The sequence below is a fragment of the Colobus angolensis genome, unplaced genomic scaffold, assembly GCF_000951035.1.
Source record: "Colobus angolensis palliatus isolate OR3802 unplaced genomic scaffold, Cang.pa_1.0 Scaffold37, whole genome shotgun sequence".
NCBI lineage: Eukaryota > Metazoa > Chordata > Mammalia > Primates > Cercopithecidae > Colobus > Colobus angolensis.
Genome location: NW_012117043.1, coordinates 3,586,128 through 3,591,263, shown reverse-complemented (window position 1 = coordinate 3,591,263; position 5,136 = coordinate 3,586,128).

The window sequence follows — 5,136 nt, the reverse complement described above, 5'->3', positions numbered from 1 at the left end:
ACTCCAGCCCGGGCGACAGAGCGAGACTCCGTCTCAAAAAAAAAAAAAAAAAAAAATTTTAAATTAAAAAATAAAGTTTTTTGTTCTTTGAGCCACAAATCTTTGATATAATTTGTTTTGCAGCAATAAATAAGTCATATATGTGCTGCCATTTAAATATTAGTTTTCAGAAAGGATGTTTGTTCTTTTCCTAATCACTAGCTAATTCTTTCCCTGACACATACTTCCATCTTCCTTTCTTATCACCAATTATTTTGAAAAGAATTCCTTTGTTTTAGGGAGTATGTTGAAACATTTTATCTCTCAAGGGTCTCCCCATTTTTTTTTCAGTTTCTTCTACCATACTGAAAACATAAGGCAAACAATATGAGGCTTCTAAAGTTTGGGCCAAGGCTCTTCAGCCCTGTTGAACCAAAGGTAAAGGCAGAAGAAAAAGAGAGGTTCAAAACGTAATTCTCAGCTGGACATGGTGGCATGTGCCTGTAGTCCCAGCTACTTGGGAAGTTGACACAGGAGGATCATTTGAGCCTAGAAGTTTGAGGCTGTAGTGCACAATCATAACTCCTGGGAATAGCCATTCCACTCTAGACCAGGCAATATCATGAGACTCTGACTCAAAAAAAAAAAGTAATTTTCCTTTTGTATTAAGTAGTTGAATATATAAAAGAAAAATAAAGTGTATTACTGTGGTTAAATAATTTAGCTCAACAATTCTATCTTTTAACCTAGCAGGAGGCAACCTTCATTGACTCAATGCCTATAGGATCAAGTTTAAACACCTTACTCTGTATGGTTCAGTATCTACCCCCCACCCTTTTTTTTTTGTTTGTTTGAGACAAAGTTTTACTCTTGTTGCCCAGGCTGGAGTGCAATGGTGTGATCTCAGCTCATTGCCACTTCTGGGTTCAAGTGATTCTCCTGCCTCAGTCTCCCGAGTAGCTGGAATTACAGGCATACGCCACCATGTCCGGCTAATTTTGTATTTTTAGTAGAGACAGGGTTTCTCCATGTTGGTCAGGCTTGGTCTCAAACTTCCAAACTCAGGTGATCCACCCGCCTCAGCCTCCCAAAGTGCTGGGATTACAGGCGTGAGCCACCGCGCCGGGCCTCTACCCTCTTTTCATCATATTTTGTACTCTTTTCCTTCACATACTTATTGTTTCAGTCAAACTGAACTATGATTCTAATATATGCCTTTTGCATGCTAGCTATTAGTTACATGTTAAAAAAACAAAAGAGGACCGTGACCAAAACAGTATGGGAAATGCTGCATGTTATAGATTCCTCTGGGAGATTTATAGTGCACATAAAAGCTCTGAGAAGTTCTTTTGTAAGAAATCTTTAACTTTGTTCAGCTCAATAATACTTAGTTGACTATTATATAAGTCAGAATCCAGAAAGCAGTACCTATGCCAAGGAGTTTAATACAAGGAATATAGTAATGAGAGAAACCAGTTTAAAATGTGGGGGAGGAATTCAGAGGGCACATAGAGGGGTGGTGGGACAACCCGGAGATGAGCAACATGAGGGAGATGCTGCAAGGAGTAAGGGAAGAGGGATTGTTACTCAGGTGTGCTACAGATTTTTCTCACAGATTCTCCAGTCCCAGGTAAGCCTTGAGATAACTGCAGCCCTAGGTGACAATTTGACTGCAACCTTATGAGAAACTTTGAGCCAGAACTGATGCAGGATAGCAAGCCCTAGTATTGGGGCTTAGCCTGGCAGGGTTCTTTGCTTGACACAAGAAAGAATTCAAGGGTTGGCCAGTGGTGTTAGCAACATTTTTTGAAGCAGCAGTGTAGAGCAACAACAGAGGCACACAACAGCAGCTCAGAGGCAGTTCTGTAGTCACATTTATATCCACTTTTAATTACATGCAAATTAAAGGGTGGTTTATGCAGAAATTTCTAGGAAGAGGGCTGCCACTTCCGGCCACCAGGTCATCATGCCATGGAAAAGAGTATAACTTCCGGTTGTTGCTATGGCAATGGTAAACTGATATGGCACACTGCTGGGCATGTCTTATGGAAAGCTGCTTTTCCCTTCTCCCTCCCCTTTTTATTTTTAAAATGTATTTAATTTATTTAATTTTTTATTTTTTTCTTGAGATGGGGTCTCAGTCTGTCACCCAGGCTGGAGTGTAATGGCAGGATCTCAGCTCACTGCAGCCTCAACCTCCTGGGCTCAAGCAATCCTCCCACCTCAGCCTACCTAGTAGCTGAGACCACAGACTTGCGCCACCACACCTGGCTAATGTTTTTTTGTATTTTTTGTAGAGACAGGTTTTGCCACGTTGCCCAGGCTGGTCTCCTGAGCTCAAATGGTTCACCCACCTTCGCCTCCCAAAGCGCTAGGACTACAGGTATGAGCCACCGCACCAGCCAACCTCCTCCCTGTAAGGTAGTCCTCAATCTGATTCAGTGTCCGAGTTTCTAACTCTGGAGTTAAGGCCTGCCTCCTACCTCAGAACCACTGAGCTAATCCAAGTCCCCAATTCCCAGTTCTCAGAAATTGTGTGAGATAATAAGTATTTGCTGTTTTAAACTGCTGAATTTCAGAGTAACCTGTTACACAGAAATATAGATAACTAATACAGATTTTTGTACCCGGAAGTAGGGTTTTGCTGGAACAAAATTCTAAAATGTGAAAGTGACTTTGGAACTAGGCAGTGGGCTTTGAGCAGAATATTAGTCAAAGTCTAAAGTACCTCACAGAAGCTATTAATAGAAACATCATGATCTTTGAAATGGCTGCAGGTGAAGGCTTGCAAGAAAATGAGGTAACATTGCCCAGTGCTGTGGCTCATGCCCATAATCCCAGCACTTTGAGAGGCCATGGGGGAGTGGATTTCTTGAGCCCAGGAGTTTGAGACCAGCCTGGGCTACATGGCAAAACCCCCTCTCAATTAAAAAAAAAACAAAAACAAAAAAATTAGCCAGGCACACTTGTAATACCAGCTACTCAGAAGGCTGAAGTGCGTGGGTTGCTTGAGCCTGGGAGATCGAGACCAGCCTGGCCAACATGGTGAAACCCCACCTCTATTTTTAAAAATATAAAAATTAGCCAGACATGGTGGCGCATACCTGTAATTCCAGCTACTGAGGAGAGTGAGGAATGAGAATTGCTTGAACCCAGGAGGTGGAGGTTGCAGTGAGCCAAAATTGTGACACTGCACTCCAGCCTGGGCGACAAAGACTCTGTCTCAAAAATAAATAAACAAACAAAAATAAAATCTCAAGAAGATTTAAGGTTGTGCCTCAGAGTACTATTCATTCAGACAAAAAGTTCTGAAAGAGATGACAGGCGTACCTCCTATGCTGTATTCTCTCAGTAAGATGATAAAACTGCTAGGAAGCTTAAGGGCATCTTATCAGAAGCTCAGGGTGGAGTAGAGCTTACCTGAAAGAGATTTGTGGGTATAACTTTTGTCTAATAAAGTGAACCCCAGTATGATTCACAGACCTACAAAATTGGTGGTGGGGTGGTATTTCAGAATTAAAATCGGCCAGTTACTCCTTGGCACCTGCCATTTCCCCCACTTTTTGAACAGGAATAACTAAGCCTTTATCCTGCTACACCTGTCTCATCATTGTACGCTGGGTATATGGACAGGAAGATAAACTGTCTCTTAGGTGTCACAGGTGGAGAGGAACTGTACTCAAGGAGCTCTGCTTAAGGAGTTTTACCCAAGGAGCCTCATCTGCACCTGGACTTCAAGCTGATGCTATAAAGAAGGGAGACTTTTGGTGACTCTGGGAAGAAGTTAGTGTATTTTTGCATGTGGGAGCAACAAATCATTGGGGACAGAGGGTGGAGTGTGGTAGCTACCCTCCAGGATAGCTCCTTATTGTTATTATTATTATTTTTTTTGAGACAAGGTCTCACTCTGCCACCCTCCCAGATTGGAGTGCAGTGGTGTGATCTCGGCTCACCATAACCTCTGCCTCCCAGGCTCAAGCAATACCCCTACTTCGGCCTCCTGAGTAGCTGGGATTATAGGCATACACCACTACTGCCCAGCTAATGTTTGTATTTTTAAGAGAGACAGGGTTTCACCATTTTTGTATTTTTAGTAGAGATAGGGTTTCACCATGTTGACCAGGCTGGTCTTGAACTCCTGACCTCAAATGATCCACCCTCCTCAGCCTCCCAAAGTGCTGGGATTACAGGCATGAGCCAGCATGCCCAGCCAGCTCCCAATTATTTGTGCCTCCTGGTATTCACAGCCTAGTGTAGCCCCTGCACACTCTGTATCACAGTTGGTCTGTGACCAATAGCATGTGGCAGAAGTGATGGTATATGACTTCTGAGATTAGGTTACAAAAATACTGCAGCTTCCATCTTGGTCTTGGACTCTCTCTCTCCCCCTTCTTCTTCCTAGTGGAGAAGCAAGCTGCCTTGTTGTGTGCAGCTCTGAGGAGAAGCCCACCTGGCAGAAGGAAACTGCTTCCTGGCCACAACTGTGTGAGTGAGCTTGGAAGTGAGTGCCTCAGCCCTACGTTAGCCTCCAGATGCCTGCAGCCCCAGCCCACATCTTGACTGAAACCTCATGAGAAACCCTGAGCCAGAACCACCAGCTAAGTCACTGGCAGGTTACTAAATCTCAGGAACTGTGTGAGATAAAATGCTTGTTGTTTTAAGCTGTGATGTTCAGAGATAATTTATTACATGACAACAGATAACAAACATACCATAGCCCAGGAGCCAGGACTGCCCAACAGAGTTGGGACTGTGGAGAGAAGAACTGTTCATTTGAAGTTAGCGCCATAAAGATACAGCCAATACTGAAGCACAGGGAGAGGGAAAATCCTAGCTTCCTCATGGCCACTCATTTGCCACCCTTGCTTCCATTGGCCAAACCAAATCATGAGGAAATTGATAAGGGAGCCTGAGAAATGTCATTTGCAAGGAGCAGCTTCTAGATACAGTAAGCCTGGACAACATGGTGAGACCTTGTCTATACAAAAAATTTAAAAAATTAAGTGGGCATGGTGGTGCACACCTGTGGTCCCAGCTATTCAGGAGGCTGAGGTAGGAGGATTGCTTGAGCCCAGAAGGTCAAGGCTGCAGTGAGCCATGTTTGCACCACTGTACTCCAGACTGAACTCCAGCATGGGTGACAGAATGAGACCCTAT